Genomic DNA, 15399 nt, shown 5'->3' on the forward strand with positions numbered 1-15399 from the left:
TAATTAATTTTATAACATAACCTCAAGCCCTTAAATATTGCTATGTTTTATTAGGCCAGAAACATGATTTATTGTTTCTTCTATTTCTAGTTTTGTGTGAGCGTTTTTTATGTTAATTTTATTAACCTCTTGTAAATCATAACACTGGGCCAAGAAGAAAGATCACCACTCATTATCGTTAGTGTGTTTGTATATTTTTTGATTAGTGACTGAAAGTCACTTGTCATTTTGCCACTTTAGATGTTTTATCGTTGATAGCCACCGTCGTTTCGTTTGGTTTTTTTGTGGAATTTCATGGCATTGACCCAGTTCACGACCAAGTCGGCTGGCTGGCTGGCTCATTATAGTCTGAGCTCTAAACTACAACCACATCAAAAATCACATTTTTTTAAACAATAACATTTAATAATCAAGCACTAAACAAATAGCTTAAGTTGAAATTATTCATGGTTTGCGTTTTGTTTATCAACAAGAAAACAAAAAATAAACACTTGAAAAATCGCATTTTTCAACAACACAAATTAAAGAAACTAATTAAATATTAATTTCAAAGAGGTCATTAAAACATAGAAACTACTTACAAACATACATACAAAGATATTGCTCGGGGTGACCAAGCAATTTGTTTACCATTATGATTTATTAATAATAAAAACAATATTTAAACAAAAGTTCAAAACATTTAAACACACAATTAAAACTGTAAGTATTATGAAAAATTATATTTTTTATGAAAATCATAAAAAGCAACAGATTTTTTTTGTATTATATTTTTGGTGCTCAATTACTGAACTTAAGGAGACTTTAATAAAAAATTTGTTGAAGTTTTTTGTCTCATAATTTTTTTTTCATAAAACTAGAATTAAGAAAATTTGTCAACGTTTTTTCCCTTTGCCTCCAATTACTTCAACCCACACAAACAAATGCTCCTTGAAGAAATCCGGTTTTCATTGAAAAAAAAAATACTTTGATTAATTTTATTTAATTTGCAAAAATACATTTTGTCTGGCTGTTAGTTAAATGCTGATGAGAACAAATCTACATATGTTGACATTTATCGAAATTGTTTAAAACTGTCTACACGGCATCTTTGTATAATTTGTTAAAAGAATCTTCATCATTAAGTGCTGTTTTTTTATGGCAAATCTAAGAATAATTTACTTTGAATTTTATTAAGTTGCTTGGGTCTTAAGTCTTTCGTTGTGCAGAACAGACAGATTCAGAAAGTAATTAGATGTTTGTGTCTTTAGTCTTCTGTAGAAGGTTTTGACTTCTATGAGAAGATCTCCAGATCTTCCCTAGTAAGATCTTTGATCTTTTTTGGAAGTTATTTTGGTATTCTGTAGGAAGAACCCCTCTCCTTCTACAGGACGAATTTTTGATCTTCTGTAGGAAGGCCTTTGGGCTACTTTAGGATCTTTTAGTTTTCTTTTGGAAGATCACTTGGAAGGATATTTTGGTCTTTTATGGGAAGGCCGTTTGCCGTGTTATGAGGATGGATTTCTTTTAGCCTTCTTATAGAAAACCTTTTCCTATTTTATGGGAACACTTTTTGGTCTATAAGAACTATCTTCTATGATAAGAACTTTACTTCTACGAGAAGATCTTTTGATGTTCTATGGAAAGAGCTTTTGGTCTTCTATAAGAAGGTCCTTTTGTCTTCTATAGCAAGTCATTTTTGTCTTTTACAGGAGGACCTACTGGTGTCCTATAGGAAAATCTTTGGTTTTCTACGAGAACATATCACGATATCATGTGTGAACACCTTAAGGTTTTCGAGAGGAAAATCATGTAGTTTTCTATAGGAAAACATTTCGTTTTGTAAGAGAATACTTTTTGATTTTCTACAGAAAGAACTCATTGTCTTTTATAGGAAGACCTCTTTTCCTTCTATAGGCAGACAAAATAGGAAGACGAGTGACGTAGGGCATAAAAGATACAAAGGAACTGTCCTGACTGGTTTTAACATGGCAAAGTCCAGGATTTATCTTGGTCCCTCTTTCATCTCAAGTGGACACTGACCTCCCCGTGGTGTCACCTGGGGAACTGCCTTTAACACCCGTTAAAGGTAGTGAGCTAAAATGTGCCGCTCTTTCACCCATAAGAAGGTTAAAAACTTGGGTTTTGGGCGCCGGGTTAGTAACCCACCCCAAAAAAAGCAGCCTACTATGAAAAAACGAAAGAAAAGAAAAGCAAATCCCTTTAAAGTTAACGAAGCCCGCAAACGTTTTAAGGACCATGATCTGCGAATCTGCACCTGGAATGTTCACACTCTTTATAGAAAAGGTGCAGTTTACGCATTGGCAGATGTACTTGGAAAGTACAAGGCCGATATTACTGCCATACAGGAAATACGATGGATTGGGAAAGGCGTCACAACAACACCTAAAGATGACGCAGTGTATTATAGCTGGCAGGACACAAAGAAAGTTTGGTTGCGGATTTCTAGTTAGTCGGAGACTAAAAAGTCTGATATCCAGCTTCACCCCAGTGAATTAAAGACTTGCTGCAATTCGAATAAAAGCTAAATTCTTCAACATCAGCTTTAGTTGCGCTCATGCTCCCACTAAAGACAAGGACGAACAGACCAAAGATATATTTTAGAAGAAACATATGACCGTTGCCCTGCCCATGACATTAAAATTATTCTAGGCGATTTTAATACCAAAATTTGAAAGGCGAATATCTTTGGCCCAACAGTCGGGAATTTCAGTCCCCACAGTGAAACATCTGACAATGGTATGAGGCTGATAGACTTTGCAGCTGCAAAAAACATGGTAGTCATCTCGATATTCATAAGGGCACCTGGCTGTCTCCAGATCAAAGAACAAGTAATCAAATTGATCATGTTGTGATAGATGGAAGACATTCATCGAGCGTGTTGGATGTACGATCGTTCCGAGGCGCAAACATTGATTCAAAAAGGTAGTGACCTTGTTGCAGCAAAGGTACGCACCCGCTTAAACGTAGCAAACAAAGTACGAACAGACACAACACGAAAGTTAGACATCGGTAAGCTGCAATCACAACAGATAGCCACAGCATATTCCACTCAACTAGCCCAATTGCTTAATCAAAGCCCTCCTCATCCCGATAACATATCAGCGCAATGGCAAAGCATTGCCTACTCCATGCAAACAGCCGCAAAATCCATACTTGGATACCAGAGACCTCGACAAAGGAATTCATGGTATGACCAGGAGTGTCGTGCTGCTACCGAAGAGAAAAATGCGGCATATAGAGCTACTTTACAATCAGTAGCAACACCTAGCGCACGAGAGAGATATCGGGAGAAAAGGAGAGAAGAGAAACGTCTTTTCCGCAGGAAAAAGAGAGAGATGGAAAAGCGGGAGTGTGAAAAAATCGAGATGTACAGGAGCCAAAATGAAGTCCGAAAATTCTACCAAAGAGTGAAACATCAAACAGATGGCTTTGGTACAGGCACATCCTCCTGTAGAGACCATTAAAGTAAGCTGGTAACAGATACAGATAGCGTGCTCAGGATATGGAAGGAACATTTCTCCAATCTGCTGGTATCCAATAGTAGCGAAGACGATGATACCACAGACCCAATCCCAGAAGATGGTATTGAATGTATACCGCCCAGCCAAGATGAGGTAAGGACAGCAATAAATCGGCTGAAGAATAATAAGGCAACAGGGGCCGATGGCTTACCAGCCGAGCTGTTCAAAACCGGAGGCGACACGTTGATAAGGTGTATACATCAGCTAGTTAGCACCATCTGGCAGAAAGAACGAGTACCCGACGATTGGAACCTGAGTATCCTCTGTCCCGTCCACAAGAAGGGAGATAAGACTGTATGCTCTAACTATAGGGGCATAAGTCTACTCCCTATTGCCTACAAGATCGCGTCAGGGATATTGTGCGAACGACTAAAGCCTATGGTCAACGAAATAATTGGACCATACCAATGTGGCTTTAGACCTGGCAAGTCCACCATTGACCAGATATTTACCCTGCGGCAAATCCTAGAGAAGGCCCAAGAGATGCAGATCCACGCATTTCACCTTTTTGTCGATTATAAAACAGCATTCGACAGTCCCCTCCGATCAAAGGTATTCCATGCAATGTCTGAATTTGGTATACCCGCAAAGCTCATCCGACTTTGTAAGATGACTTTAACTGATACCAGGTCCTCAGTTAAAATTGAAAATAACCTCTCCGAAGAATTTTGTACCAAAAGAGGTTTCAGACAAGGAGACAGCCTTTCGTGTGACCTATTCAACGTTTTGCTGGAAAAGGTAATACGAGATGCAAATGTCAAAAGAAATGGCACAATTTACACCAATAGCCACATGTTACTTGCTTATGCTGATGACATAGACATCATGGGACGATCAGTAAAGGAAGTAACTGATACCTTTAGGAAGGTCGAAGCAGAATCTGCGAAAGTGGGTCTGGCGGTAAACGGTGAGATGACCATGTTAATGGTGTCAACGCGCAATGCGTCCATTGAGCTCGGACCAACTGTGGAAGTTGGTTTCTATAATTTTGAGGTAATAAAAGACTTCGTCTACCTCGGCACCTCCGTAAACACAACAAACAACATCAGTTGTGAAATAAAAAGAAGAATTGTATTGGCCAACAGATGCTACTTTGGTTTAAGTAAGCAGTCACATCTCTTCAAACAAAAATAACGCTTTACAAAACGCTGATACTACCCGTGCTTGCGCAAGCAGATAAGGGAGTGCTTGGTGTGTTTGAGAGGAAAATTCTTCGAAAGATCTACGGCCCGATTTGCGTTGACGGTGAATATCGACGTCGCATGAACCACGAGCTGTATCTGCTGTACAACGACATCAATATTGTTAAACGTATCGAGATGCAACGATTGCGTTGGCTAGGCCATATCATAAGAATGAACGATGATGAACCCGCAAAAAGGCGTATGAATACATGCCACATGGCGGTGCACGCAGAATCGGGAGGCCTAAGCTTCGATGAAGCATACAAGTGGATGAAAAAATGAAAAGGCGCGGTATTCCAAAAAGCGAAGCTAAAAAGAGGAGATCTTTTCTTCGTTCGGTCTATGGAACAAATGTTCTGTAATGGGCCAGCTAAGTAAGTAAGTAAGCTAAAATTTTTCACCGAACTACCTGTAATATGACAGTTGAGGTTCCTAGTGGTCACAAAACATATCCACTAATAACTGTCAACATAGGTCCATGTTTTGACCGTATAACCATACCTCCCGATTTCCGGTATTTTGAGGATTTTAACTACAATTTTTGACCGAACTGTCAAACTACATTTGACAGTTGAGGTTCCAAGTGATCACAAAACATCTCCAGTAAAAGCTGGCGGTACCTCCCGATTTTCGGCAGATTTTCCCCGATTTTCGGTTTTTTGGATTTTAGCTACAATTTTTGGCCCAAGTATCTGCAATTCGACATTTGAGGTTTCCAGTGGTCACAAAACTTCTCCATCAAAAACATAGGTTCACACTTTGATATAGCCCCATATAAGGTTCCCGACTAATTGAATACATTTTTTATGCTCTTTTACCTTATTTAGGTATCAGCGATCACAAAATATCTCCGCCTAAAATTGTGGACAGGAAAGAAAATAATTATTCCGTTTTAGTTCAGAATATAAAGTTCGGTCCGGCCGAACATAACGTTTTTTTACTTGTTTTTCTTGTTTTCTAGACCATTAATCGCTGCGGGTGCCACCGTGGTGCAATGGTATGCACACCCGCCTTTCACGCTAAAGGTCGTGGGTTTGATTCCCCGGCCAGTCAACATCAAAATTTTTAACGGTGGCAAAATACTTCTCAGTAATTTTGGAGACATTTCCTGAGTATTTCAGCCATGTAAAACTTCTCTACAAAAATGGTGTCTTACACACGCCGTTCGGTCTCGGCGATAAACAGTAGGTCCCATATCATTGAGCTAATATGAATCGGGGTGCACTCATTGATATGAGAGAAGTCTCCCTTGACCCGTATGGGATGTTTGTGAAACAATTATATATAATCGCTGCGGAAAGTACGCCTGTTCTATTCAGCATGTATTCACTTAATGTGGTGGATATGTGCTTAACTTTAAAAGCGTTGTTTGTTGGAAAATTTTGGATCAGATTATGATCGACCATTGGTCGATTCCTCTTCAAAGCCAAACTGATTGTGACTAATTAAAGCTCTAAATTCCATTAAGTAGATTTCTTGAAAATAGTATTTGGTAAAAGGTCAAAATGACTTAAGCTGACATTTTGACTTTTTCCCTTTTACAAAGTTTTTTTTTTGTTAACGAAATATGCCATTAATTATGAAATATTTCATTTTCACGAATTACTGGCAATATTTTTGAGTTGCTCAAACAAAAGACTTAAGGCACAAACTAACTTTGTAATAATTACTCCATTTATTTTTCTCAGGAATACTAATAAAAACACCGCCACAATTGAAATGTAGTTCCAAATATCACATCTTTCACATGCATGTGGATTATCTTTTTATTATGGCAAAAAATTACAATCTTTTTCCATTTTAAAGTCATGAAATGTAAACAAAACAAAATTAAAATTTTTAGTGGCCCAAATAATTAAATAAAAACTTTACTTTGCAGATTGTGTAAAATTTGCACATCTTAAGATAGTTAGCTTAGCATGCAATGCAAAGCCAATACGACGAGATGTGAAAAAAAAACGTTCATATTGAGTGAAAGTTTTTCTTATGCCGTCTATTTATTTCTATTTTATTTAACCGCTTTTTTATGAGAGAGTGAAACTGGTATCACGATAAACTTGTTATTGGCCACTAACAAACGGCAACAGCAACAACGAAAAATCCTTAACAAAGTTGTAGTATGGATAATCTTTTTAAGTGGTGTATGATTTCCAGCTTTCCATAAATGTGGATTTTTGTTCCGTTCTAATTAAATAGAAATTAAATGAAATGAAGAAATTTTATAAAGGAAAGTAAACATTTTTTAGTTCGTTTAATGGAGTTTTTTTTCTAAAACTTTTTTGAAAAAATATCTCTTAAATTAAATAGCCTATTAATTTTCATTTTTCATATTATTATCAAAATGCAAAGGTTTAGAGTTGAGCCATGATTTTTGTTTCACGCCCCGCAGGAATGTGGTTTGGCAATTGCAACACCAACAACAACTACAACATCTTACTATTGTTTTAATCTCCACAACAGCTGTTATGCTGGAAAACCGCCGCAAATAAACTCTGCATTAAACCAAAAATAGCTTTACTTTGTTGTAACTTGCAAGTGCATAGCGGCGTTTCTATTTGCTCTTTGCTTTGGTAGCGTATTTCGAAGCGTATTTACAAAGTTTTGTTTTATTTTATTTTGCTGTTTCGAACAAAAATCTCAATCAGCCATTTAACTTATCGACATTTGAAATGAGTCTCCTTTTTGTAATCGCCATATTGTGGTGGCACAATTGATCGGCAACGGCGGCACAACAACAACAACAACACCAACAGCAGTAATGTTTCTTTTTGGCATCTAAAAATAACAACATTGTTGTTAGTTGTTGTAATTTTACGTAAGCCACATTTTGTTGTTGCTGTTGTAATTGAAATAAAATATTTTATTCGATTTTTCATTTCATTTTTTTCATTACTTCGTTTTACTTTTGTTTGGGTAAAGTTCAGTTTTGGGTTAACTGTAAAATGGTGAAATGTTATTCCAATTTCATTCGATTAAAGACATGGCTTTGGTTTGACGGGTAGGTTGGTGGGTGTTAACGAAGTTATGTAATTATTGGCAACGTGATCGTAATGGGTGCAACGCAACAATTTGAAATCCAAATGAGATTTGGAAAATGTAAAAAAAGTATCAGTCGGCTTGGCCGACAGAGATATACCCCCAGCCTCGGACCTAAAGAGAAAAAGTGACACACAATACTTCTGACGTCTATATAATACAATGCACAACGTTTGAACCAAATCGGTTACTCCCTTCGAGGGTTATCTTACGTACTACACGGTGCTCTTGAACCTTACTTACTTGCTTAGCTGACCCATTACAGAACATTTGTTCCATAGACCGAACAAAGAAAAGATCTCCAATTCTCTCTGTTTAGTGCTTCGCTTTCTGGAATACCGCGCCTTGTCATCTTGTGACGCCTTGTCATGTTGTGACGCCTTTCCCCATCTATCGTATTTCCTGTATCGGCCTTGTACTTTTAAAGTACGTATGCCAATGCGAAGACTGCACCTTCTCTATAAAGAGTGCGAACATTCCAGGTGCAGATTCGCAGATCATGGTCCTTAAAACGTTTGCGGGGTTCGTCAACTTTAGAGGGGTTTGTTTTTCCTTTCTTTCGTTTTTTCATAGTAGGCTGTTTTTTTCTAGGGAAGGGTTACTAACCCGACGCCCAAACCCAAGTTTTTAACGTTCTTATGGGTGAACGCGCGGCACATGTTACCTCACTACGTTTAACGGATGTTAAAGGCAGTTCCCCAGGTGACACCACGGGGAGGTCCGTGTCCACTTGAGATGAAAGAGGGACCAAGATAAATCCTGGGCTTTGCCATGTTAAAACCGGTCAGGACCGTTCCTTGATATCTTCCATCCCATACGTCACCCCATGTTTATTATTGTTTTGACATTTTTTGCAGCTGGTTGTCCTCTGTTATGAGGGTATAAGTTCTTTTTTCGGGTGCAAGTCCATACTGTCTGGGATACTGGCCCAGTAGCTCACCAACAAAAAAATGATGGATGAGCACGAGTTTTGTATCCGATTTGGCCTAAACTTTACATCATAATATTTCTTCCAAACGTACATCAAGTTCGAGGAAGGTTTATATCGGACAAATCAATCGGATGCATTCCTCACAGAATTTAATTTAAATGTTGAATTAATTTTTTTTTATTTATTTGAAATTTGAAGATCATTTTAAAATTATTCTTTAATAAATTTCTCGTTAGAGTCGTACTTAATGATGAAGCTGAAGATTATTACCACCATTATGTGACATGTTTCGCTGTTGGTATCAGCTCATTAGAAATAGCGGCTGTGGCGTGAGTGTCTTTTTTATCGTCGGCTTTTCATTTTTCAAATGCCAGCTGTTTTTTTTTTTACAGTGATGAGATTTTTTTCTCAGTAAACATGTATGATTTTCCACAAAAAACGCTTTTTCAGCGCAGCCTTCGGAAGTTATGAATTTGGCCACGCCGCACTATGTAGCGAGTTCTTATTAACTGTGGCCAAGAATAGAAGGAGTTTTCGTAGGTGCATTAATTTTGGTACACGTACTTATTATTGACTTACAATCTCCAGGACAAAAACGGTCCACGTTTTTATATAGCCCCATAGAACCGTAGCTCCGGATTTTCGGTATTTTGAAAGTTTTAGTCACAATGACCAACCGAAATGACTGAAATTTGGTGTTTAGTCTTCGGCAGAGGTATAAAACTTTCCAACAGAGAATTATGGGGGTAGGTCCACGTTTTGATATGGTCCCCATAGAACGGTACCTCCCGATGTTCGGTATTTTGAAGGTTTTAGCTTCATTATCACACCGAAATAGCTGAAATTTGGTACGTAGTCTACGTTGGTGGTATAAAACTTTCTTCCAGAACTTTGTCGGTATCGGCCCACGCCTTCATACAGCCCCCATAGAACGGTACCTCCCGATTTTCGTTATTTTGAAGGTTTTAGCTTCATTATCACACTGAAATGGCTGAAAATCGATACTTAGTCTACTTTGGTGGTATAAAACTTTCCCCCAGAACTTTGTCGGTATCTGTCCATGCCTTCATATAGCCCCCATAGAACGGTACCTCCCGATTTTCGGTATTTTGAAGGTTTTAGCTTCATTATCACACTGAAATGGTTGAAATTCGATACTTAGTCTATTTTGGTGGTATAAAACTTTCTTCCAGAACTTTGTCGGTATCGGCCCACGCCTTCATACAGCCCCCATAGAACGGTACCTCCCGATTTTCGTTATTTTGAAGGTTTTAGCTTCATTATCACACTGAAATGGCTGAAAATCGATACTTAGTCTACTTTGGTGGTATAAAACTTTCCCCCAGAACTTTGTCGGTATCGGCCCACGCCTTCATATAGCCCCCATAGAACGGTACCTCCCGATTTTCGGTATTTTGAAGGTTTTAGCTTCATTATCACACTGAAATGGCTGAAATTCGATACTTAGTCTACGTTGGTGGTGTAAAACTTTCCCCCAGAACTTTGTCGGTAACGGTCCATGCCTTCATATAGCCCCCATAGAACGGTAACTCCTGATTTTCGGTATTTTGAAGGTTTTAGCTTCATTACCACACCGAAATGGCTGAAATTTGGTATTTAGACTTCGTTGGGGGTACTCAAACTTCCCCTTTAATTTTGTCGGTATAGGTCCACGCCTTCATATAGCCCCCATGGAAAGGTACCTCCCGATTTTCCGTATTTTGAAGGTTTTAGCTTCATTATCACACCGAAATGGCTGAAATTTGGTACTTAGTCTACGTTGGTGGTATAAAACTTTCCCCCCAGAACTTTGTCGGTATCGGTCCATGCCTTCATATATCCCCCATAGAACGGTACCTCCCGATTTTCGGTATTTTGAAGGTTTTAGCTTCATTATCACACTGAAATGGCTGAAATTCGATACTTAGTCTACGTTGGTGGTGTAAAACTTTCCCCCAGAACTTTGTCGGTAACGGTCCATGCCTTCATATAGCCCCCATAGAACGGTAACTCCTGATTTTCGGTATTTTGAAGGTTTTAGCTTCATTACCACACCGGGTATAGGTCCACGCCTTCATATAGCCCCCATGGAAAGGTACCTCCCGATTTTCCGTATTTTAAAGATTGTGGCTTCAATATTCCACCAAAATGGCTGAAATTTGGTATTTAGTCTTCAATGTGATATAAAACTGTTCGCCAGAAATTTGTCTGTACAGGTCCACGCTTTCATATTGCCCCATTTCCGACTAAAATTCGTCGGTATAAGTCCACGTTTTGATATAGCCCCCTTAGAACGGTACCTCCCGATTTTCGTAATACTGAAGATTGTGACGTCAATATCCCACCGAAATGGCTGAAATTCGTTATTTAGTCTTCCAAGAGTTATAGAATATTCCAGAAGAGTATTATCAGTATAGGTCCACGTCTTCCTATATCCCAATAGAAGTGTACTTCTTGATTTTCGATATTTTTTTAAGTTTTAGCCACATTCTCTTACCGAAATATAGGAAATTTGGTATTTAGTCTTCTCTGAGTCTAAAAACTTTCCGTCAGAAATTTGTCGGTATAGATCGACGTTTTGAAATAGCCCCCATAGAACGGTACCTTACATTGTTTTACTGAAATTGCTGAAATTTAGTATTAAGTCTTCTCCGTACACGAAAGGAAACTAATTATTTCATTTTACTTCAATACAACTTGTGGTGGAGGGTATAACAAGTTCGGCCCAGCCGAACTTAACGCCGTTCTTACTTGTTTTGCTTTTCTTCAGTAATTGTGATGCTCAATCTGACGGAGAGGTACATATATATGCTATGCCATATTTTGATATTGCCTATGAGATGTATCAGTGGTCTTTACTGCTGGATACCAACAGCTTGGGAAAGTGGTCAGCCCATAAACATAACACCCACCACATCATGCGAGATTTTGCTGTTCGTCCCTACAGAAAAAAACGCCTTCACCATAGCCATCAACTTTATGTTTCATTATCCCATAGCTTTCCTTTCTCTCTTTTTTTCCCGTCAAAAGACGTTTCTCCTTTCTCAAAGATCTCTATACGGTAGCTAAGACCTTTGGTAGCCAACTGCGGATTTTACGGCCGTTTGCACGGTATAGGCAATACTTGACCTTTAAAATTATTGGATATGTTAATTAATTCCAGTATCCCATTATTGTCACCTATGATTGTAACCTTCTTATATCCAGCCACTGTGATATGTCAGACACCATTTTACCTCTTAAGTACAAAAAGTTGGGAACTTATGCTGCAACATTGTTGCGAACCGAAGCAATGTGTGATTCTCAAATGTTTTGTACGGTCAAAAGATCCTTCTACTTTTAAAGATCAATTGATGAAGATTTTTTTTCTTAAAGTTTTCATTATTACAACCGGTATTGAAGTTGTAATGACAAAAAAAAAACAAAACGACAAACATTTTTACAATAAGGTAAACTAGTCATCTTCACTATCATCATCCCCATCATCATCATCGGCAACGTCACTTCCAATCATAGATTGTTTGAAAACAACATAAAAATCAATGCAAACAATTCCAAACATGGTTTAGTCAAGAACAATGCAACACAGCAAACTGCCAAAGCAACATCATTGACATTTATGGCTTTATTTTTGTTTTTTAGATACGGAACAAAACAAAAAAAAAAAAAAAAAATGATTGGCCACTAACAATAACCCCATTTGAAGAGAAACAAAACAAACTATCAGCATGAACTTTATTAACAAACAGAAACAACTCCATGGACAAAAATATGCATGTGGAAAGACTGAAAATGGTCAGAACGACCATCCATCGTTGTGGACGAAGGTCGTCGTTGTTGTCATAAAGCTGTTATGTGCTTGAAGATATGCTGTGGTGACCACAAAAACAAATTCCTAACTAACAAACTTTGTAATTTGTATGTGGAGCTGGCTTCCTCCGTCCGACCATGGTATAAGTCATTTGTTGTAGTGGTCATATTTTTGAACGTGTGACTTTAATGTTGGAGGTCATCGTTAGCGATTGAAGATTTCCCCCGGCACAGAAAACAATAACTAATGAAGAACTTCCCAAAAGCACAAATACCATCAATTGTCGGCAAAATTAAAAAAAAACGTTACTGGTGGGTTTTCAAGTGTGTGCCAAAAATAGTCGTGTGCCCAACACACACACACACAATTGAGAATTCTGACAAAAAGTAACGTTATAAATGGAACTATGCATTGGTGATTCGATGGTTTGTTATTGAAATGTAACCATGAATTAATTTTTAGTGACTTGTTTGACAATTAGATCAGGGATGCCAACTGTTCCGAGGTAAAAATCGCTACAGCCACATACGCACCATAGGACTGTAGCGATTTTTACCTTAAAACAGTTGACATTCCGGCTTTAACAGTGGTTTTTGTACATCAAAAATCACCACAAGTAGCGGGAAACCACCAACTTGGCAGCCCTGAATTAGATAGTTGAAATTGTCACAAGGGAGGAACTTCATAGAAACAATAAAAAAAGTATCAGACTATGACTGTACAAAAAAATAAATAAATAAAATGATGAATAATAAAAATAATAATACATAATTATTGCGGAAAAGGATTTTGGTAGCCAGTAATCAATTCTATATTGTCCATAGATTCTACATTGATTCTGAGGGTATATCTTTGTCGGTAAAGCACAGACTCCTGTGTATAACATTTCAGACACGGTATCTAAGAATGGATAGAAAAGAATTGTACTTGCTCTTGTTAGAGATATTCTTATGTTCCAAAGAGATTATAAATAAAATGCTCATTCCATTTCAAATCATAATCCAATTACCACAAGTAGAAATAAATTATTTCTAATATTTTTTCACCCTCCTTTTTGGTCAGCTAATTAAGGTTTTTGTCAAAAAAAAAAAAAAAAAAAAAAAACTGAATATACAAAACAAATATTTCATTTCCTGATCTACAAGTTATCAAGCGGCTATTATTTTGACCATATATACATAGATATTAGGTGTTTGTATCTCTCATATACATAGACATTACGTTTTTTAAACAAATTTCGCGATAGCGGATGTAGTTTTGCGCATTAATTTCTTGTCAATTATTCAGTATTACTGTTTTTTTTTGCGTGTATATTTTTTTGGAAGGCATGAAGTTGTGGAATAATTTGAAACAGAATTTCATGGTCTATTTGCTGACATGAAATAACAACAAATGAAAGACTTAAGACACATGCACAACTTTCAAAATCCCCGCCAGTTAAAACGAATCAAACAAACCCAACCAAACAGTAGCATTATTTGCTCTAACAAAATGTCTTATTTTAGCTTAGCCACAAATCAGTTGTAGAAAATCAATTAAATCCGCATTATAACAAACATGTGTTATACAGTTATTGTTGTTGTTGTCATGTGTTCCTTCATACAAATTCGCATATGTTTATATGGGTTGGTCAGTTTTTAAGAAACAAAACTAAAAAAGCTAATTACAAAACACCTTTCATTATTATAATTATGCGCTCATAACACACCCAATAAACTGGTTTATATAATATCTTCACAATTATTAAATATCATTTCTGAGGGTTTTAAGAAGGATTTAAACAATAAAATTAAAAGATTTGTTTGCTAAAATGGGAGATTTAATCATAAAAGTAGCATGATATTTTATGGTAATTGGATACAGTAATATTGTGGAATTCAGTTCACAACATCCATGCTAAGTTTCCAGCTTAGGTTATAAACGACCAAACCTCAACCTAAAAATTCACTCAAAAGTTCTAAAGAAGACCCACAATCAACTCATCTAAACTTATCATCCTTTTTGTTGTCTATAAGGCTCCTTTGGGTAAAAAATGTATAGGGTCAAAGGTGTAAGCAATCATGTCTGTGATTAATATTGGGGTTGAAAGCTGGAATAAGCTCGTTTTTTGGTAATGTGTTATAAAAAACAGGACCTAATTACTCCGCAGGCAGATCCACGAAAATGAATACAATTTTGTAATTCATTTTGTTTTATAGTTACAGCGCCAACTAGCAATTTCAGTTGATCCCAGTGTGGTTTTTAGAAAAAAAAAATAAATAAACAAGTAAAAAAGTATCAGTCGGCTTTGCCGACAAAGATATACCCTCAGCCTGTGTATATTGAAACAATTTTTTCAAAAAAAATATATGTATTTAGGCGTTTTTAAAAATTTTGGGCATTTGAATGACAAAAATGTTCATCAGAATTAGAGATCAAAACTTTTGCGTAGGAGATACTAAAAGGAATTGATCTACATTGACCATTATGGAAGGGGATCTCCAGCCACAACATGTGGTGCCATAGGGGGTTTTTACACCCTTCGGGATGTTTGCTCAAGAAGTATGAACTTGTCCCTGAAAAAATGTTTACCATCGTAATTGAGGCAACGAATGCAATTTAACAAAAAACATTGTTCCACAACATCCCATACGGAACAAGGGAGACTTCTCTCATATCAATGAGTGCACCCCGATTCATATTTAGCTCAATGATATGGGACCTACTGTTTATCGCCGAGTCCGAACGGCGTGTCTTAAGACACCACTTATGGAGAAGTTTTTGAAGGCTGAAATACTCAGGAAATGTCGCCAACATTACTGAGGGGTATTTTGCCACCGTTGAAAAATGTTTGATGTTGCTTGGCCGGGGAATCGAACCCCCGACCTTCTGTGTGCAAGGCGGGCGTGCATACCATTGCACCACGGTGGCACC

At 37.3% G+C, this 15399-nt stretch overlaps 1 protein-coding gene across 1 annotated transcript in view; it reads right to left on the reverse strand.

The window, feature by feature from the left end:
• Cht7 (chitinase 7) overlaps positions 1–15399 on the reverse strand; it is a 101971-nt gene that overhangs the window by 17498 nt on the left and 69074 nt on the right. The window lies entirely within an intron of this gene.

Source organism: Musca autumnalis, unplaced genomic scaffold, assembly GCF_047663935.1.
Source record: "Musca autumnalis isolate F117 unplaced genomic scaffold, ASM4766393v1 scaffold_4, whole genome shotgun sequence".
Lineage (NCBI taxonomy): Eukaryota > Metazoa > Arthropoda > Insecta > Diptera > Muscidae > Musca > Musca autumnalis.